The sequence below is a fragment of the Schistocerca cancellata genome, chromosome 1 (genome assembly GCF_023864275.1).
Source record: "Schistocerca cancellata isolate TAMUIC-IGC-003103 chromosome 1, iqSchCanc2.1, whole genome shotgun sequence".
NCBI lineage: Eukaryota > Metazoa > Arthropoda > Insecta > Orthoptera > Acrididae > Schistocerca > Schistocerca cancellata.
Window position 1 is genome coordinate 461005399 of NC_064626.1, and position 22998 is coordinate 461028396.

Here is a 22998-nt window from a genome sequence, read left to right on the forward strand (position 1 = left end):
GCAATATACAAATTCGATTAAAGAAAAATAAAATCTGTGCAGGCCACGCAGTTTACGAGAGCGAAACAGCGGGCGCTTAGCTAGTTAGGAATAAGAAGTCGAGCATTTTTAATAAAAATATTAGATGTGTGATTTTATTTGTATGAATTAGCATATGTTTGATGTATTTTGTTTTTAAATGGCACAGGTATTAGATCTGAACGGAAAACATGAAAAAAAAGATCGAAGTAAGTCTAGGGCTAGCGATTGCCACGAGCACCACTGATTTTTGTTTCGTCTTTACATATTTTGCGCTTCACGGAAACGCGCATAGAACATGCACCTTTGTTATAAAATTTGGAACCCATATTACCAACGCTGCTGGCAAATATCTTGCAACGGAACCATGCGGTCCATCGTCGACGTCGGCAGCGAAGTACTATCGCAAAATTTCAAAGTCGATTTTCTCGAGAATTTTTGATAGTTGCATCGATCTACTTTGGTTGGTTGATATTTAAGTTCTGACCTGCACGTAGCATAAACATAAAAAATTATACTTGTAAATAATAGGTTTCAGCTATCAGTCGTCCTTTTGAAATTTATCGGCAGATCTAGATTTCAGCTAGAAACTAGCCATTCTCAATGCATTATCACTTTTGATCAATGCATGTAATGCCTGTTGGTCGGGCTTCATTCACAGTTCATTGAATACTCTGAACTGTATTTGAGTATTCAATCAACTGTGAATGAAGCCCGACCAACAGGCATTACATGCATTGATCAAAAATGATAATGCATTGAGAATGGCTAGTTTCTAGCTGAAATCTAGATCTGCCAATAAATTTCAAAAGGTCGACTGATAGCTGAAACCTATTATTTACAAGTCAATAACAGTCGCTGTGTGCAACAGCTTCTGATTGGAGGGCAACCTGATACAAAATTATGAAAACCCTTTTTCCATGTGGTCCCTTTGTAGTTCAGTCATCGACACTGATGAAAGGACAGAGACATTAGCGGTATCAGAGACAACATCTTTCATACCAGTCCGCTAGAGGCGCTCTAGGTGAGCCCATTGGTCACGCCCTTTAACAAATACCTGAAAAACGCTGTGCGCGGCTCACCGGCACTTCCTGTGGTGCGTTTGATAGAGCCTTCTGGAACGCGACGCCCGAGTACCCGGCCTTCTCTTCCTTTTTGCCTTCAAAGATTTTGGTTCGCTATGGGTTTGGCTTCTTATTGGCTAGCGACTTGGGTATCGATTACATCGTAAATCCCTGCTCCAGCTTAATGAGAACTATTTTCCGTCGGGTGTGCTACCGTAGCTCTGTTACAGGAAACAGTGAGATTCGCCAGTCGCAAAACAAGCTCGCTGCTCCACTCAGTGACATTACCGTGCATGAAAGTAACCCACGCTACTTTCCATATTAATTAATTGTGTGTTATCACGTTATTCTTACCCTCCCTCTTTCATCTCTTTCTCACATGCCCATTGCTGCTAGCACTCATAATTAAAAAACTACACTGGTGCCGAAAATTAAAGCAACAAACGGAAATTTTGCAAGGTTGCATTTATTTTGCCAAAAAACAGTATAACCAGGTGATAGTAAAGTAAAAACCATGTAAAGAATACAGAACGTAATCAGCTGCAACATGCACAACGGTAGACAAAAATGTTCGTTTTTTTCCCAACTTCACGGATTTGCATACACATTCTAACAACTGATTAAAGTGCTCAGTATGGGATGTAATCACCTGTGGCATCAATACTGGCCTGATAACAACGGCACGTGCTGTGAATGATGTCATCAATCTCATGTTGAGGCAATAACGCCCATTCTTCCTGCAGAGCTGCTCATAAGTCTTTGAGAGTGGTTGGCGGACGCTGACGTGATGCAACCAGTGTGCCTCGTATATCCCAGACATGCTGTATGGGATTCAAATCGGGAGAGCGACCAGGCTACGCCATGCGTACAATGTCTTCCGTTTTCTTTAAAATAATCTCACTCGTGCACTATGATGTCGAGAATTATTGCATTATTGCCCATCAGTCGAAGTCTAGGCCCACCGCACTTCACAACAACCGCTCATGAGATCCCAAGATCTCCTCGCGGTACCTGGCAGCAGTTAAATTTTGTTGATTCACCCGTACAATTTCATGAAGAGGTGTTGGAGAGGTTAAAATAGTCCCTGCACACACCATTAGGGATACTCCTAGATGTCAGTCTCTTTCCACAATGTGTGGGTCCCGAAGCCGTGTTCCTCGCGCCTTCCAAATGCGAATCCGTCGAGACTCACTCTGCAGACCAAACAGGCGCTCGTCTGTGAAAAGAACATTGGCCCACCGTTGGACAGTCCAGGTGGCATGTTGACGGCTCCATTCTAGATTTTCGCTTCTGTGAAGACACGCCAGAACTAAATGGTCAGAAGGTCTCCAACAATAAAGGCCACTCTGCTGAAGCCTTCTGTACACCGTTTGCCTCAATACAACACGTCCAGGGGATGACGCGAGGTTAGATGCCAGTTGCAGTGCAGTACCCTAAGGCGGTATCGTCGTGCTCTTAAGCCAAATAACAGTCCACTCTATCGGATGTTACACGTGGTCGGTGCTGTCCTGGTCTCCGGGATACAGTTTCGGTCTCTATAAAGTGTCACTTCATACGAGAAACAACAGAACGATTCACATTAAACCGCAGGGTCACATCAGTTTGCGACTCTCCTGCTTTCATTCTTCCTACGGCCATCCACAGCACAGAGTCTGTAGGCTTCTTTTCTGTGCCATACTTCACTGTCAGTGACTGTGTATACATCGATTCTGTTGTGGGACTGCCCTGCAAACACTACCCCGCTTGATAGGTGCCCTGACGTCATTGCTGGCGTGGTGGACCGTTAATCGGAATACCGTCTTCCCTGCAGAACACGATCGTAACGACATCTGTTGACAGTTTGTATAATTATATCGTGAATTAGACCTAGGACGGTGAAATAGCAGTTTGTTCCTTTACTTTTCGACACCAGTGTACTTTTAGCGTAATTTCTTATTATTATTGTGCCGGCCGCGGTGGCCTTGCGGTTCTGGCGCTGCAGTCCGGAACCGCGGGACTGCTACGGTCGCAGGTTCGAATCCTGCCTCGGGCATGGGTGTGTGTGATGTCCTTACGTTAGTTAGGTTTAAGTAGTTCTAAGTTCTAGGGGACTTATGACCTAAGATGTTGAGTCCCATAGTGCTCAGAGCCATTTTGAACCATTTTATTATTATTGTATTTATCACTTACGAATATAACGTGTGTGTGTTTTTTCATTTGTACTACCATAATTTTGAATTTCTATATGTAGTATAACATGCGTATCGTAATATACAGAGTGTTTCCGTAAGAGCGTGCAAAAATTTAACGGGACATAGAGGATGCTCACTGAGCAATTTGAGGCAAGGAACCTGGGGTCGAAGAAGCCAACTTAACGAGATAAAAGGAATACTGAATAGAATAAAATCAAATTACTGTGTACTTTTTTATTTACATTACTTACAGTTAACTGCAAATACCAACACTGACACAAAAAACGTATACTATGTGATCGAAAGTATCCGGACACCCCCAAAAACATACGTTTTTCATATTATGTGCATTGTGCTGCCACCTATTGCCAGGTACTCCATATACGCCAGCTCAGTAGTCATTATACTTCGTGAGAGAGTAGAATGGGGCGCTCTGCGGAACTCACGGACTTCGAACGTGGTCAGGTGACTGGGTGTGACTTGTGTCATCCGTACGTACGCGAGATTTTCACATTACTAAACATCCCTAGGTCCACTGTTACCGATTTGATAGTGAAGTGGAAACGTGAAGGGACACCTAGAGCACAAAAGCGTACAGGCCGACCTCGTCTGTTGACTGATAGAGACCGTCGACTGTTGAAGAGGGTCCTTATGAGTAAGAGGCAGACCATCACTACGGCAATTCCGAACTGCATCAGGATCCACTGCAAGTACTATGGCAGTAAGGCAGGAGATGAGAAAACTTGGACTTCATGGTCGAGCGGTTGCTCATATGCCGCACACATCACGCCGGTAAATGCGAAACGACGCCTCGCTTGGTGTAAGGAGCGTAAACACTGGATTATTGAACAGTGCAAAAAACGTTGTGTGGAGTGAGGAATCACGGTACACAATGTGGCTATGCGATGGAAGGTTGTGGGTATGGCGAATGTACGGTGACTGTCATCTGTCAGTGCCAAACGCAATGCCAGAGGCTGTAGTGTTATGGTGTGGTCGTGTTTTTCGTGGAGGGGGCTTGCGCCCCTTGTTGTTCTACGTGGCGCTATTACAGTAGAGGCCTACATTGATGTTTTAAGCACCTTCTTGATTATCACTGTTGAAGAGCAATTCGTGGATGGTGTCTGCATTTTCAATACGATCGAGCACCTGTTCATAATGCACAGCCTGTGGCGAAGTGGTTACATGACAATAACATCGCTGTAATGGACTGGCCTGCACAGAGTCCTGACTTGAATCCCATAGAGCACCTTGGGATGTTTTGGAACGCCAACTTCGTGCCATGTCTCACCGAGCGACATCGACAACTCTTCTCAGTACAGCACTCCGTGAAGAATGGGCTGCCATTCCCCAAAAAACCTTCCGGCATCTGACTGAACGTATGCCTGCGAGAGTGGAAGCTTTCATCAAGGCTAAAGGTGGGCCAGTACCATACTGAATTCCAGCATTACCGATGGAGAGCGCCACGCACTTGTAAGTAATTTTCGTCCAGGTGTCCGGATACTTTTGATTAGATAGTGTATATTTGTATCGTACCTCACAAAATGTACTGAAACTGACAGCCATCAACTTCAATGCAAGCATGACATCGCACTCTGACAAATATCACTGGTGTGCTTCGAATTACCTCACAGGCCGCTACACTTCTGGCAACTGGCTCTGAACACTATGGGACTTAACATCTGAGGTCATTAGTCCCCTAGAACTTAGAACTATTTAAACCTAACTAACCTAAGGACATCACACACATCCATGCCCGAGGCAGGATTCGAACCTGCGGCCGTAGCGGTCACGCGCTTCCATACTGAAGCGCCTAGAACCGCACGGCCACCACGGCCGGCTTCTGGCAACTAGTTCCATTTCCGTGTATACTGGAGTTTCATACACAAGTGACTTTAAACATTCCCGTAGGAAATAATCAAGGGAATTCAGGTCAGGTGACCTCGCAGGCCACGGAATAGGACCTCCAAATCCAATCCAGAGGCCATGAAACATAGCATTGAGATGGCTGCGGACATCCGCACTGAAGTGAGGCAGTGCACTGTCATGTTGTATCCACATCCTCTCACGAACAGCCAAAGGTGCATTCTCCAACACTTCAGGTAGAAATCTTTGCACGAACCCCAAGTACAGGTGGCTATTCCGACTTCCAGATAGAAGATTTAGCCCAGTGAGACTGTCGTCTACAATGCTGGCCCAGTTGGCTATTCTTTCTGTTTGAAGTACCATCACAATCAAATGAGGCCTCGCTTTCTCGGCGTATTCCAATGATGAATTCTTCTCGGGTTATCAGGCGAAGATGACTTCGCCAGAAGATGATGGGTATGAAACTCATTGAAACGTTGCAACAAGACGATGCCACCACTCGGCTGATAACCCGAGAAGAATTCATCAAATGAGGCCTCGTCAATAAACAACTCGATTTGGAGGAAATCTGGTAGATCGACCCATTGTTGGAGCAACCACTGACACAATCCGACACTTGATACAAAGTCAGTCACAAGCATTGCATGGGCTCATTATGGGTGAAATGGGTGTAACTGTTGTTCGTGGAGCACTCGTACATGTAAATAAACAGCACAGTACGTGTAAACTTGTACGCAAGTTAGTTGTAAATAAGCTGGAAAACGGTAATGCTAGACAAAGCGGTACACAAATTCAGTTTCTTATTTCCTTACGCTGGCTTCCCCGACCCCACTTCCCCTGACTCAAGTTGTTCAGTGGAGCATTCTCTGTGTCCTATTACATTCTTGCACGCCCTTACGGAATCACCTTGTATGTAACACAAAATATGTAGACTGCGTGGCTAGATTTAACAATGGGCCTGGTGGTCCTAATCTGCTATGTTAAATAAATAATAAATAATATATTGCATACGAGTAAAGGTTCTGCTTTCGCACCATGGATCCATTGTTTTTACGTTCGTAGAAAGAACAGTGTGATCAGCAACAGGAGCAGTTCCACTAATAACTGAAGTGAAGAAACAGCAGCAGCAGCAACAATAACGACAGGAAGAATGTACAATGAGGTGCAAAAGTTATGGAATAGCGATACGCACATATACAGAGGGCGGTAGTATAGCGTACACGAGGTTAAAATGGCGGTGCATTGTCATTCGTACTTAGCTGATGCTTGTGAAAAGGTTTCCAACGTAGTTACGGTCCACGACGGGAATTAACAGACTTCGAACGCAGAGTGGTAGTTGGAGTTAGACGCATGGGACATTCCACTACGGATATCGTTAGGAAATTCAATATTCCGAGATCAATACTGCCATGAGTGTGCCGAGAATCCCAAATTGCAGGTATTACCTGTCAACACGGCCTTTATTTAACGACTGAGAGCAGCGGCGCTCGCGTCGAGTTGCCAGTGATAACAGACAAGCAACACTGCCGAAATAACCGCAGAAATTATTGTGAGATGTAGACGAACGTATCCGTTAGGGCAGTGCAGTGAAATATGGCGTTAATAGTCTTTGGCAGCAGATGACCGATGCGGTGCCTTTGCTAACAGGTCGACATAGCCTGCAGCGCCTATCCAGGGCTCGTGACCATATCGCTTGGGCCCTACACGACTGGAAAACCGTGACCGGCCAGGTAAATCCAGATTTCTGTTGGTGCTGATGGTGAGTGTGTTGCACACTCCAAGAAGCCATGGACTCAGGTTGTCAACAGGGCATTGTGCAAGCTGTTGGTGCTTCCCTAATGGTGTGGGTTGTGTTTGAATGGAATAGACTGAGTCCTCTGGTCCAGTTGAACCGGCCACTGATCATTTACAGCCATTCATGGACATCACGTTCCCAAACAATAAAGGAATTTTCTTGGATGAGAGCGCACCATGCTACTGGGTCACAGCTGTTCAAGATTGATTTGAAGAACATTCCGAATAGTTCGAGCGAATGGTTTGGCCACCCAGATCGCTCGATATGTATCCCATAGAACATATATGGGACATAATCCACAGGTCAGTTCGTGCACAAAATCCTCAACTAGCAACACTTTCGCAGTTGTGGATGGCAGTAGAGGTAGCATGGGTCAACATTTCTGCAGGTGACTCCCAACGATTTGTGAGTTCATACGACGTCGAGTTGCTACACTACGCCGGGCAAAAGATGGTCAGATACGATATTAGGAGCTATCCCATGACTTTTGCAACCTCAGTATAATTTTGTGGTGCTGAATCAACGTATACAGCAACAAGAAAAACAACAACCAGCGGCAAGAGAAACATCAAAACAAACTGTTGTTTAAAAACACCACGTGGTAAACATAACGTTGTAGCCTCAGGGCTTAAGTTTAATCTGTCCACAAAAATTTTGTGGTTTACGAAGACAACGTTGATATTTGTAAACTCTAGTAGTCGACGTTGTACATCACCTAATGACACAACAGTTTTTGCTTCCCTAACTACTTCGGCAACACGTCATAAAACTGTGAGTTAACTAGCACGGTGTCCATCACAACGTTGGTAGACGGTCGCAAGCATGACCGTGAAGTAAAAATATTTGTTCCGCGAACACGTTAGGATAGTTCATTTGGTAGAGTATTACCCGTAAGGGGCAGGGGATTGATATTCAATATCGTCTCAAAAGAGCTGTTATTGTCAGGGAGATTCAGGTAAGAACCTGTCAGATGCTGGGAATGAGAGGACGGGGACGTCGCTGTATATGTTATTGACGGGCCTTCGACGACACGCGACAGGAGCGCAGTTATTCTCAATCTATTATTCAGATAATGACCCAGAGAGCGAGGCCATTACACTCGGATGCTCTGTTGATGAAACAGCTGTGTACAGAAAAGTTTCATCTTTGGGTAACTAAATACAGAGGAAAAGAGCTTCGCTTAGAACACAAACGTGATGTAATGAATGCAAGCGTACCTTCAGTAAGAAAAATGGAAAATAATATACGTAAGTTGGAACTTTTGAGTTCGTTATGCCGCTGGAATGGATCGCATCGATCAAACGTCCAGCGATACATTTAGAAACGATATACAGAGTGCTGATGATGCGAAATCAGCTTTAGGAAGGATGAACGGCACTCTCTTAGCTTCATTGGGAGATTTATGGAAAAATGTGGTCCACTTCGAAAGACTGGGATTTACAAAACAACCTATGTTTACTGGCTGAATTGTGATCAGTGGTACGGGATACTGAACGGGAGATACTAGGGGAGGAAATCGAATGAATCCATAGGGGGATGGGAGTTTTACGATGCTTAGGAGTATTAATTCGAAATCATTATGCGAAGAACGAGGACAGTATACTGTTCGGGAATTAATAGATAACTGAGATAAGAGGGATTAGGTCGCGTGCTGAGGTTTTCAGGCAGCAGTTCCTTCCCTCGCGATACATTCATGAGTAGAATAGAAAAGGAAGGAATTGATAACAGTGCGACGAACTCTCTGACAAGTAGAACACTAAGGCTTTACAAGTACGCTTGTATCTGGAAGATGTCTCGAATCAGATCTCTAATTTAAGAGATCTTACATATCTAAAAATTATCCTGGCAACATTATGATACGTTGTATAGTGATACAAAATGTGCAGTAAGAAGGACATGAGCCGTGGGTACATTACCGTGCGTGGTCCCCGTCTCTCTCGGATGGCTGGATACAATATGGCACTACGTAATGTGTTGCTCTCGCTTTCGCTGGTACAAATCATTTTTGGAAGGCCGAGAACACGCTGAAGATGGAATTAAATCAGGGAGATCTTCAACTTCAAAAACCGATGAAAATGTTGAACGTGTGCATGCTACTGTGAGATCAGACAGTTGCTTAACAATAAGGATTATCGGTGTCCTGTTAAACACTTCACAGTATATCAAATTTTGACCGACGTTTTGCTCATGCGAAGTGTTTGTGTCAAAATGGTGTGCCGAAAAGCCTTACAGCTGAGCAGAAGGACAATCGGAGAAACGTGTGCCTTGATCTTCTTGAGAGGACTTCCAATGACCAAGAATGGTTCAGTCATATGATCACAGATGGTAAGTCCTGGATTTTTGAGTACGATCCTGAGACAAAGCGAAAAGTGAGGAATGACGCAGTGAGACATCTTCTCAATCGAATCGAAAAAAGCTTGAATGAGCGAATCTAAGATCAAAATATTACTGTTTCTTGACACCAAAAGTACCGTGCAGAAAGAGCTTGTACCTCCAGAACAAACTGTCAGTCAAGTATTTTACAAAGTTACCATTGAAGGACTCAGAAAAGAGTGAATCGAGTGAGATTGTAAATTGCAGACAAGAGGGTGCTGCCAATTTTTGACCTCAAAAGGAATTTCTTATCGTTCCACAATCCTCCCCCCCCCCGCCCCCCCCCCCTAGTCACCTGATCTGAGTCCTTTCGACATTTTTCTTTTCCTGAAATTGAAAATTAATGTAAAAGGAAGCCATTTTGGGACTCTGGAGAACATTCAAAAGAACGTGATTGTCATGCCAAAGGCCCTACCACCTGAAACCTTTCAGCGCTGCTACCAGGACTGTGGTTAGCTACCTAAGGGAGCCACTTTGAAGGGAACAATACTGGCAGATTAAAACCGTATTCCGGACCGAGACTCGAACTCGGGACCTTTGCCTGTTGCGGGCAAGTGCTCTACCCACTTTAAAAAAAAAAATCTCAATTTATGCATTATTTTTCGCCGCATTTGTTCGTTGCGGACGTCCCATGCCACCCGTCCAAGATCGTAGTTGATCCAATCACTCTTTTTTTTATTATAGAGTTCACTTAACCCTCTGACCAAACACTCTTTTTTTTTTTTTTATTACAGAGACCAGCCAGTTCTCCGACCGAACACGCTGAGCTACCGTGCCGGCAAACACTCTGAGCTACCGCGCCGGCTACCCACTGCGCTACCCAAGTACGACTTACGACCCGTCCTCACAGCTTTATTTCTGCCAGTACCTCGTCTCCTACCTTCCAAACTTTACAGAAGCTCCCTACGTAACTTTCAGAACTAGCACTCCTGGAAAAAGGATATTGTGGAGACATGGCATTGCCACAGCCTGGGGGATGCTTCCAGAGTGAGATTTTCACTCTGCAGCGGAGTGTGTGTTGATATGGAACATCCTGGCACTCCTGATTTCGAATATCGGTCCGGCAAACAATTTTAATCTGCCAGGAAGTGTCATATCAGTGCACAATCCGCTGCAGAGTGAAAATCTCATTCTTCAACTATACTGTCGTTTGAAAAAGGTAAAGTTTTGGTAGATAAAAACCAACTCTCTTTCTTATCTCACGAACCTCGCTTAATATAGATCAGGTGAGCTCCATTACTGGACAAGGATATTCCTCAGGTCACCACAAGGTAGAGTAGTTGGTGGTGGTGATGTTAGGGTTACAGTCGTTCGGCGAAGGGTTTCCCATACAATTTTAATCGGATTCAAGTTTCGTTTGGGGGACCTGTCATTTTAGGTGAATGCTGTCTTCATAGTGCAGGTAGTCGTCCACCAGACCGGCCCAATGTGGTGAACATCATGATTCAGCATATGAAGAGAGTTGCAGCACTTAAAATATTCATTTAGTTTTGCAACATGTGTTTTTCCGTCGACCGTGGACATGATAGTATCGCAAGGAAAGACATGAAAGGATATACATTGTTATAATAAGACGGAGCCTCAGATCGTAACACTGGCGCTGTTATATTGGTATATTACCTCAATACAATCGCAGGACCTACGACATGGAGAGACGGCGATACTGCTGCGTGATGCCTTTTTTGTGTGAGGTGAATGAGTGTGAAAGGCACTCGACAATACCGCAGCCTACGGCGGCTGATGAGATAAGATTGAAGGACCAAAACTTTATCACCACTGGCCTCTTCGATACTGAATCTCGCTTGATGGCATTACGGGCACGTAACTTTGAAATGAAAGTGAATAAGCGGAGTAGGGACGAAAATGGGATTATCCAATAACATAAGCGACTTTCACAAAGGGCAGATTGTTACAGCCCGACGCTGGGAACACGCATCTCGGAGACGGCGACGTTGTTCTGCTGTATGCGTGTGACGGAAATGATTTAGAGACGGCAAAACCACGAGCAGGAGACGAGGTACAAATGGTTCAAATGGCTCTGAGCACTATGGGACTTAACGTCTGAGGTCATCTGTCCCCTACAACTTAGAACTACTTAAACTTAACTAACCTAAGGACATCACACACATCCATTCCCGAGGCAGGATTCGAACCTGCGACCGTAGCGGTCTCGCGGTTCCAGACTGAAGCGCCTAGAACCTCTCGGCCACACTGGCCGGCTGGAGACGAGGTGTTGGACGTTCAAGCCTCATCACAGAACGCGGAAGTCGGACGTTTACCTGGTCTGTAAAGCTGGTAGAGTACAGTGCTGGTGGGGGCAGAAGTGTTTGGGAGCAAACGGTTTGGCGCACGTTGTTGAAGGAAGCTCTCCGCAGCAGACTGTTCGAAACAAGCACAGCGTCACGCACTGTAGCTGATGGGGGCAAAATTATGCAATGGGAACATTCACCTAGAACACTATGGTACAAGTAAAAATATGCTCGTAAAATCCGGTGTGAGGCGAAACTCCGTTATCATCAGAAGAGTTCTGGGGATCCTATGCTGAAGTACTGAAGCACATGCAAAATGTTTCTAGATGTAAAAGCGGTGTGATGTGTAAAATTAGCCGGCCGCGGTGGCCGCAAGGCTCTAGGCGCATCATTCCGGAACCGCGCGACTGCTACGGTCGGAGGTTCGAGTCCTGCCTCGGGCATGGATGTGTGTGATGTCCTTAGGTTAGTTACGTTTAAGTAGTTCTAAGTTCTAGGGGACTGATGACCTCAGATATTAAGTCCCATAGTGCTCAGAGCCATTTGAACCATTTTGTGTAAAATCAGTTTTGCGTTATTTCAGTTTTACGTAAATAAACTATTAAAATTTTACTGACCCGTAAAGTTCTTTTCATATGAGCGCCGAGGCAGGGAAAAAAAGGGACAAGCGGAGAAAATACTCCTATAAGAGTACAAAAAATGTGAATATGCTTCTGTTTAAAGACTTACCGGAGGTGGGGGTACCAGCTGCATCATTGTACCTTCCTCAGCTACTTTAAAAATTTTCCCAAAAATCTGGCATGCGAACGTATTCACCCATTTTTATGCTGAGAGAGAAGGAGTCATTGAAGCGAGAAAGAGACGGAAAGTAATGGATACTGGAAGATAGTAGGCACTGGTTGCTGTATAGAAAGAGTGAAGGGGATAATGGGAATATGAGACAAAAAGAGGGACACAGAGATATTGGAACATATTTTACAGTGGCACAACAGTGCAAGGAAACGACTGCTGGAGGTAGTGCAAGTGGGAGAGGAATGAAGAGAAAAAGAAACCGGAAGAGGGCGAGAGCCAGTGATGATGACAACGAGGAAGAGAGAGATACTGACAGTGAGAAGAGACAAAACCAGTGGGAAGTTATGAATGAGACAGTAGCAGTAAGAGAGAGCAAGAGGGGGACAGGGACGGTGAGAGGAGCCTGTAATAATAGGACAGAACGATGGAGACTGCGGCTGTTAGGGACGGGACAGTGACAGTTCGAGGTAGATGTGAGTGAACTCACTTTGATGTCTTGGATGTCAAATTCGCCTGTTCTGTATCCAATGGAACACATTAGTGACACTTTAGAGCCCAATATCCTCATCCACAAACCACCAACTCGCAACTTGCGGGAAATGCGTGACCTGTGCGCAGATCTCTGGTGCCACATGCCTCCGGAAACCGACGAACGACTTGTCGAATCCATATCAGGCAGTCCCAAAGGTGGTCCATCACTTTATTAAGCAGGTGGCCATAATATTGTGGTCTGGCAATGAGTGTATGACGTTGAGGCCGGCACCACATCTCTGGACAGGGAAGCTCTTGCACTAGTTACAGTTCTTCGAGCGTTTAGAGCAAATTAATCTCTTTGTCACTGGTTTTTAGCATATTGTCTACGTTGATCGTCCTGCCGTTTAATGTTTCCCCTTACTGGAATCCTCTGTAGAGCCCTGAGATGGCACTAAGGGCTAAAAACAATTCCTATCCCACTTTACACTAGTGCCTAGAACTGACAGTGGTCTGACCACGCCAGATGTCCAAATGTGTTCGCTGTGCAACGTTGCTTTCCTGCAGCTGGAATGGGAAGTCAAACGTATAAGAAGAGGCAGCCAGAACTACTACTCCTAAACGCCCTGCCCATGTAGACGTTACTACACGGTCTCTCATATTGAAGTGACATGGCATGTCGCGTGTTTCCGTGTTGTCACGCAACAGTGCCGTCATGACGTAATGCTGTTTCGTTGAGTCCAATTTGTGGAGATGAGTGTTTCTGCGTACATGGCTCACAAGGACCCTCACATAACAGTGTGGAATAACAGTGTGGAAGCGGGTTGGGGGATAGACCTCGGGGTATGGAGCATTGTTAATATTTTGGAAGACGTTTGCATGAAGCTATAAAATTGCTCTAAAGATTGACACCTGACTACGATATACTTTTTCCTTTTCCTGATAGATACAGGGGAGCCGGCGGTCGCCTACCCTCCCCAAGGGTAAGGGCGCCCTTGATGTCTTTATTTCCCGTAGTGTCAGTGGCTACGCAGCTAATCAGGTGACAAGGCTGGCTGCACGCCCCGCATACTCACGTCGTCGGCGCCGCGCTGCTCTGACCGTGTTGCGCCGCAGCTGTTGCCACTCTCGCTGTCGCGTCGCGACTGAACGCCTGCTGCCCCCGCAGTGGCCACTGTGCGTGTCGCCCCCAGCACCCGCCCCCACATCCGCCCGCAGCCCGCGCCGCCGGCCACCAGCCAGCCAGAGAGGACACCCGTCACAGCCGCTCCGCTCCGCGCTGCGCCGCCATCCCTTCTCAGGTCACTGGGTCACTAGTCGTATCTACAGGCCAGCTGAGAGCTGTATCTCTCTATCACATCTTTGTTATCTCTTCACTACCGTACCATCATAGCAGGGAGGACAAAATAATGTGAACAATCACGTGTGAAACAGTTCAGTCAAAGTCGTTGCATAAGTACCATAAACCAGTGGAAAAATGCACCTATCGAAGCACAAAAAGGTGAATACACTCTTGCTTAAAAGACTGGCTGAAAAGTGGGGGTACCAGTTGCCTCATTCTACCTTCCCCAGCACCTTAATATTACCGAAAATTCTGACAAGCGACATATTCACTCTCTTCTTAATATGCAACTCACCTCTCACTCCCAGAAGCTCCCATGACTGCAACTTGCTCGCAGCCACCTGTTCATTGCTGTAAGTGGCTTACACGCACCTACTCAGACTCGCCCATTCTCACTCACTCAGATCAGCAATACTCATTATCTCTTTGTGTCCCCTGTCCCCTGTCTCTTACTGCTCATTCTTTCCCACTTTTGCTGTCTCTCCTTACTGTCACTTTGTCTCCCTTCCTCGTTGCCACTGTCATAGACTCTGTGTCTCATGACCCGCTTCAACTTACCCCTTCTCTTTATTCCTGTCCCACAGGCACTATCTCCTTCACTCTTTTCCTGGCACTGTTCTGTCACTGTGGACTATGTTCCACTGCCACTGTGTCCCTCTTTTTCTCTCCTCCTATACCACAACCACGGTCTACTATCTTTCAGTATTTATTAGTTATCCGTCTCTGTCACACTACTACTGTTTCCTTGTCCCTCTGCATAAAAAAGGTCGAATACGTTCGCATACCAAAATGTTTGGAAAAATTTATAAAGGTGCTGAGAAACGTCCAGAGTCCGATAGGAGTATTTTTCCTCTGATTCCCTTCTTTTCCCTGGCACAGCAGGGCATGTCACTCATATGAAAAGCAATCTGTAGGTCAATAAAATTTTGATTGTTTACTTATCTCAAACTGAAATAAGGCAAGACCAATTTTACAACTCAGACCGTATTCTACGTGCGCAAAAATTATGTAGTGTTTCAGTACTGCAACACAGGGTTCCCAGATACCTTCTGATGATAACGAAGACACTACACAGCTTATTTCTCCGTGTTAAATCACTTTACAAACTAGTTTTTTCGCCTTTCACCTGATTTTACATGAAGAAACAGAGTCCATTTGAACCTCTGTAACTAGTAAACGGACAAAACAACAAGAAAATTTCCAAGGTTGTTCGGGATCAGAATCTTAGGAAAATATCGTAAAAGATAGCTGTGAGTAGCCATCTTAGAATCCGTGGCTCGGTTTTAGTACCATGAATTAATGGTGCCTTCGTAAGCCCCTTAAGGTCCTACGTAGACCACATCAAATGCAAAAAGAACCAAACGACTTGCTCCATTTGCCTAAGCAGAAGGAAATGAATAATATTCATATTTCGCCCCTGTACTGTAGGATAGCGGCATGAGGACGATGTACACAAATGGTCCCTAGATCAAGGGCTATCCAAAACACTTGATCCTAGTTTTCTGTCACCAATTGAACCCGAGGTATGGGCACTTGAATTCCGTTTTTATGCGCAGCGTTTTGTAACATATTATGTAGAGAATGCTATCGCATGCGTACCGAAACGGAGCTTCCAAGTGTATGGAGCTTCTAGTGTGAAAAGATCAAATCGTTAATAACACATGTGATTCAGTTGAGTTGATAACGAGCCCTTGGAGAAAAAAGACGAGCTTAAATATTCATTTATTGTGTTTATGTAGTACCTACTTATTCCTCCTTTTCCTGTGGTTGATATCCTGAATGGCTGAATCAATGAGTGCTTTCACGTTAAAATTTTCGCAGGCAGCAAAGATTGTAGTGCAAGGGATGAGGTCTGACAGCTTAACTCGGTAGGGAAGCCTAGCAGAGTTTTGGTCAAATATCGATGCAGAATCGTTGTTCCGCGTATTACAATTCAGTTCTGGCCACAGGACATTAATGGTAACCTTCTCTCCCATTTCCGTTGGCTGCGAGAGGAAGCGAACGATCACGCGTTACAGCATTACTCTGCCACTCACTTCATGAGTGTCTGATCACGCTTTCTAGAGTAATCCAGTTGAATTATGGATTCAGGTAATGGAATGAGCAGTCTTAATTCGTAATTATCTATAATCTACCTCTTTCGGCTTTGCTGTCTTAGGGAAAGTTACTCGCGATTCTCTTGCGATCCTTTTTAAATATTTATGCGTCAATGGGCATTATCATTGTTTCTTCTGAACTGCCTGTTTGCCTGTATCACGATGTGGTTGGACTTCAATGAGTCGTTTTCCCTTTTAATCTGAAAGTGTATTCTTGCGCAAGACGTGTGACATTCATTCCGATGAATTCATCAACATTTTAATCGGACAGTCGGTATGTTAGAAATTGAAACCAATGTACGTCAGACCACCTCATGTTGTCAGAGTGGAACCGTTTCTCCCATTAAATAATCGAGTATTAAATGCAGTTGCCTTCAGAGGTTATTCCTTGCCTAGGCGTGGTACTCCCGTTTTATATTCAAAACGACTTGTGGTTTTGAAAAATAGAAGAGTCGTCTTTGGTTCAACTTGACCAACGATCGTAAAATACGTGTCTGAGAGTTGATAGCTATCATTACAGTTATTCGCCTTTTAGCACATGAATTTGCACACAGAATGAAAGCCTACATCCGTAGGGAATTTCTTCTTCCTCCTATTTCTAAATTTTAAGGTGTTTTTGCGACCACTTCCCCACATTCTATACTCATCCCCGCACTCTCTGCCTGTTCTCTGAATTCATTAATAGTAATGGGATGTAGAAGTAATGCTGCCTGTTTTCTTCTGGTGCATTTGACTGGCTAAATATAATATGTGTCTTATCTTCTGCATCCTATCACTGTCCCGAACGTGAGGCTGGTTCCGTTTATAATTCAACCAATGATTCCAACACACCCCACTTTTTTGTCTATTAAGGGACACTACTTTCATTTATTATCACAAGAGAGAATCAACGATTGGAGTACACTTGATATCATCGTGCGCAGCGATCGTTGAATGTAGACAATGGAGAAAAGAGTGGCAATCGATCGTGAAAACCGGTGTTTTGTTACATCAGATCTGGATTTCAACTGTTAAATTGTCATCTTGAGTGCATTCGAAAAAGCCTGTTGTAGCAGCAGTGCCTGGTACAAGTATTTCAATTTGACGCCACTTTGGTGACTTGAGTGTCATTAAGATCAACAGCATCCAGTTTTCCCTGAATGGTCACCGATCCAAGAACTAGCCGAGTACAACATTAACTTCGTGCGTTGGGCTGAAACCGGTGTTACAAATGTGGCGCGGCAGTTGGCTAACATGTTAGACTCCTGCATGCTCTGCAGCAAACAATATTGTTTGCAACGTGATACGTTGGACTAATGTTATCTGTTGTTATATGCAGAAAAGATGACTATGTAATAGTTGAAATCTAGATGTTCTGTAATAAAATGATGGATTTCACTTTCGATTGCTGCTCTTTGATCCGCTGTCCATGTTTACTATGTATTACAAACATTTTTTGAGTATATGTGTGTCTGTGGCAAATTCACTTATGTTTTGAATAAACTGTTATTTTGATCTTAAACGAACCTCCTGCCCTTTTGTTTCTATGACGTATCCATATCCCCATATGCTTCCATACGTTATACCAGAATCACCGACGATGATGTAATATGTGACCCTAAAAAGGTAATGAAATCAATTTAAGGAATGTTTACCGAACCGAACTCAAAGCCTGAATCTGGGAGGTCACTTTTCGCTAGATGCTTCAAGCGGTCCGCTCTGCAAACTACTGATATTACTTCGTCTTACTGTGCATGTTTCACGTCGTAGTCTTCTATGATGAAAGAGACCCTAGCAGTTACTGACTGTGACTTGAACGGAGTGGGACAGTCGTAAGAAAGAATGACCATAATAGCAGATCAAGGAATATGGGCATTGTAAAACAACATAATTTTAGCTCTGGCACCTGTACCTAGGATTTATTTCAGAAGCATCATTAAGCAGTTTCGTACACCCGCCTTTCAGCTGTTATTGTGATTTTGAACTTACTGGCAGATTAAGACTGGGTGCTGTACCTGGATGCAAACCGGAACCTTGCTTTCTTGGAAATGCTCCTACCGGATGAGCCGTCCACGTCCTACTTGTTCTATAATTGTATGGAATTCCCCGCTATCGATTGCAACTACTCGATCTATTCCTAACTGACTGCTTCAGAAGGAAGACCTTCGTTCATCACATCCTAAATTTTAGCGTTTTAAAAATTTGTTCTGAAGTAACATAATAGATACTTTTGGCCACTACATAAAATTATTTGAAGTTATCCGTCTCTTTTCATATTGACTTCTCAATTTCCTTCATTAGCTTTCTTGGTGTGACTTAAGTTTCGGCATTTCGTTTCTCTTTTAGAAATTTTCCCCACCTTTACTAGTACGCATTTGAGATTATAATCACCTCTTATTCGCAGTGACATAATAGGTTTTTTTGGGACTAACTTCCATTAACTAATCCGGCAAAGACTGATACGAGAGTACTGCTCAGTTTAGTTTCCGGCACTGTCTTTGAAAAGTAACTGAGGTTCCACAGTTAATGAACAAAATCGAAATACCACGCTCCGGGTAATTTGTTTTATCCAATGACGTTATTGTAATCAATATCAACTAAGACACTCATACAAATACATCGACAACTTTCAGATTTGTAATCTACGATTAAGATGCAATCTTTTGACATTATGTACATACGAGGTTGGTTTGATAAGTCTGGTAAATCTCTATTAAAGAATGGAACATTTTCGTTGCGCCTTTATGGTTGGTAAATTTGAATATTCCAAGGATCGCATAAAGTATTTCAACAACCTACAATGTACAGTGTATCGACTGCGATTGAAAATCCAGAAAAGTGAGTTTCGTGCAGTTACTAAGCATTTTAATTCAAAGGGCTGTGCTGCCGCGCAAATTGAAACAAAACCGAAGTAAGTTCATATGGATCCTGCGCCAGTATTAAAGGCCGTTTACTTTATAATTAATGAGTTCAAACATCGTCCGACAAGCACCGAAGATGAAGCGCGCTCCGGCCGTCCAATTCATAATCCATCATTATATAACACTGCCACATGAGACACAAACTATGAAGAAAGAAGATACAAAAACAGGTCTTCCACAAAGGAAAACGTTGACAAAATCCATGGTGTGGTAAAGCAAGACCGCCGAATAAAATTTCTCGAGACTGCTGAGATTAAAGGCATCTCAGCTGAGCGAGTGAATAATATTCTGCACGGAGTGTTGGCTATGAAGAATCTGCGTGCGAGATGGATGACGCGATTGCTCACAGTCGACCAAAAGCGCATCCAGCACAACATTTCAGCACAATGTCTGGTGACGTTTAATCGCAATCCGTAAGGCTTTTTGCTCCTGTTTGTGACTGTTGATCAAACTTTTGGATCCATCATTACACATTAGAGTCAAGACGGGGATGAAAACAATAGACAAAGACTGATGAAAAGTGCATCGAAGAGGTCAAAGATCATTTTATCAACTGGTAATGAGATGTACACCGTTTTTTTGGGATTCCTAAGGAATAATCCTCATAGATTACTTGAAAAAGGACAGAACAATAATTGGACCCTACCACATTTCGTTTCTCGATCATTTGGAACTTGCGTTGGCTGATAAAAGACCAAGATTGGCACACAAAATGTGCCCTGTCACCAGGGTAATGTACTTTATCATAATCAGCGATAACAATGGCTAAAGTGCATGAATTGTGCTTCGAACTGGTTTCTCATCAGCCCTATTCATCAGACTTAGCCCAAGTGACTTCTTCTTGTTCTGTGACTAGAAACTTTAGCTTTTTAGGAAGAAATTTTTATCAAGTGAGGAAGTGATGGCTCGAATATTTTAGAACGTTTGACAAAACCTATTTTTCCGATGGGATGAAAAAGCTGGAGGATCGTTGGATCAAGTGTACATCCCTCAGAGGAGACTATGTCGAGAAAGAAAACAAAACTTTTTTCTAGCTTATTTTACTAGATTTATAAAACCACTCTCGAAATCTCCAATCATATTCTTAAAAACTTAAATAAAGAAGGCTACTGAACATTCTTCTGAAAATTTATATTCCGACACTGGTTTAGAGCATCGTACGATTATAATTATTTCTGACGCGAGGTCAACATTCTGTGTGTTATGTAAGGAAACAGAATCCGTATCTGGAGAGCTGCATCAATTTAGTCTTCGGACTGAAAACCACCTACTTTATACAGAAAATCTGATTCTGCACCTTCTTCTTTCTTCAACATTTGCCTCTCATGTGCCAGGGCTACATGATGATGGATCATAACCGATCCTATAATTTGATAATTATTTTTAGTATTTTGTGACTAGCTACCCTTGTGTCGCAAAACTCGTCAGTTACCCTAAGAAACGAATGTCGCGTGCACCATCGTCTGTGAATCACATAAACTTTATAATGTGTATATTCGGTTTTTAACTGTTCGGGGTTTGTTTCTGATTCGGAGCTGGAGCATCACTATAAGCCTAAAAATCATTTCCAGTCTGACGGACTTTATTCTTCTGAGAAGACTCAGTCAATTCACAAGGAAGCGTCTTGCGGATTAAGCTGTGATAGTCATAGCACATTCTGTCTTATTTAAGTAAGACAGATTTCTTTTCGTATTAGCGCTCTTATTTAATGAGAGCCGCCTCTAACTTTGGACTCCTTGTAGTTCTTCGTATTACTGAATCATTATTACTTTGGGCTCCTTTACTTTGACTTTCAGCAACAGTTTTCCTAAAAAGAAAAATACTTTGGCGTTATCTTTTGCCGTTCATTAGCATTAGAATTTTCTTAGCCTTTCAAGCGTTCTCCTTGTAGCTTTTTCCTTCGAATTCCTGTTAATAATCTCCATAGAAGCAAAATTTCAATCGCAGTATGTTAAATTACTGATGACGGTAAGTTAATAATATGCTGACTATAAAGAAATAGTTAAAGCTAGAAAGACATTTTTTGACGAGTTGCAGCATAGTCGTAGAAAAATTCAGAATGAACCAAGGAAGTTTTATTATATTTATTTCAATTACGGACCACGACATTCCACACCATGCTATTAATTTCGAATTATGATAGCTTTCTTCAGGACCTGAGAACTAAAATGTAAAATATATCATCAAATATGAAGCACCTGATAGAAAAAGACTGATCAGAGTAACGGATATATTTCTCGAGAACCTGTATCTGCTGCGTTGTTGCATTGCTGACTAGGATTGTTCGTTACGTCTTACCATCCAATCTCGTATCTTAAGAACCACGTCCGTTATGAGACCATTCTAACTTCTGATACATGTAGACTGAATATTTGTTATGCTGACAATGAGAATAGTCATCTCCTCAAGGGAGAGGGGTCAAAGCTATTGGTGGTTTGTAGACTGTTGTTGTTGTGGTCTTCAGTCCTGAGACTGGTTTGATGCAGCTCTCCATGCTACCCTATCCTGTGCAAGTTTCTTCATCTCCCAGTACCTACTGCAAACTACATCCTTCTGAATCTGCTTAGTGTATTCATCTCTTGGTCTCCCTCGACGATTTTTACCCTCCAATGCTAAATTTGTGATCCCTTGATGCCTCAGAACATGTCCTACCAACCGGTCTCTTCTTCTCGTCAAGTTGTGCCACAGACTCCTCTCCTCCCCAATTCTATTCATACCTCCTCATTAGTTATGTGATCTACCCATCTAATCTTCAGCATTCTTCTGTAGCACCACATTTCGAAAGCTTCTGTTCTCTTCTTGTTCAAACTATTTATCGTCCATGTTTCACTCCATACATGGCTACACTCCACACAAATACTTTCAGAAACGACTTCCTGACACTTAAATCTATACTCGATGTTAACAAATTTCTCTTCTTCAGAAACGCTTTCCTTGCCATTGCCAGTCTACATTTTATATCCTCTCTACTTCGACCATCATCAGTTATTTTTTTCTCCCCAAATAGCAAAACTCCTTTACTACTTTAAGTGTCTCATTTCCTAATCTAATTCCCTCAGCATCACCCGACTTAATTCGACTACATTCCATTATCGTCGTTTTGCTTTTGTTTATGTTCATCTTATATCCTCCTTTCAAGACACTGTCCATTCCATTCAACTGCTCTTCCAAGTCCTTTGCTGTCTCTGACAGAATTACAATGTCATCGGCGAACCTCAAAGTGTTTATTTCTTCTCCATGGATTTTAATACCTACTCATGAATTTTTCTTTTGTTTCCATTACTGCTTGCTCAATATACAGATTGAATAGCATCGGGGAGAGGCTACAACCCTGTCTCACTCCCTTCCTTTCATGCCCCTCGACTCTTATAACTGCCATCTGGTTTCTGTACAAATTGTAAATAGCCTTTCGCTCCCTGTATTTTATCCCTGCCACCTTTAGAATTTGAATGAGAGTGTTCCAGTCAACATTGTCAAACGCTTTCTCTAAGTCTACAAATGCTATAAACGTAGGTTTTCCTTTCCTTAATCTTTCTTCTAAGATAAGTCGTAAGGTCAGTATTGCCTCACGTGTTCCAATATTTCTACGGAATCCAAACTGATCTTCCCCGATGTCGGCTTCTACCAGTTTTTCCATTTGTCTGTAAAGAATTCGTGTTAGTATTTTGCAGCTGTGACTTATTAATTTTCACATCTGTCAACACCTGCTTTCTTTGGGATTGGAATTATTGTATTCTTCTTGAAGTCTGAGGGTACTTCGCCTGTCTCATACATCTTGCGAACCAGATGGTAGAGTTTTGTCAGGACTGGCTCTCCCGAGGCCGTCAGTAGTTCTAATGGAATGTTGTCTACTCCCGGGGCCGT

At 43.4% G+C, this 22998-nt stretch overlaps 1 protein-coding gene across 1 annotated transcript in view; it reads right to left on the bottom strand.

The window, feature by feature from the left end:
* Positions 1-13950, bottom strand: part of LOC126177043 (carboxylesterase 4A-like) — a 388219-nt gene extending 374269 nt beyond the window's left edge. Inside the window, exon 1 of the mRNA XM_049924282.1 lies at positions 13873-13950. The gene's annotated coding sequence lies outside the window, so the exon portion shown is untranslated. The remainder of the gene's footprint in view (positions 1-13872) is intronic.
* Between the last annotated feature and the right edge of the window lie 9048 nt (positions 13951-22998).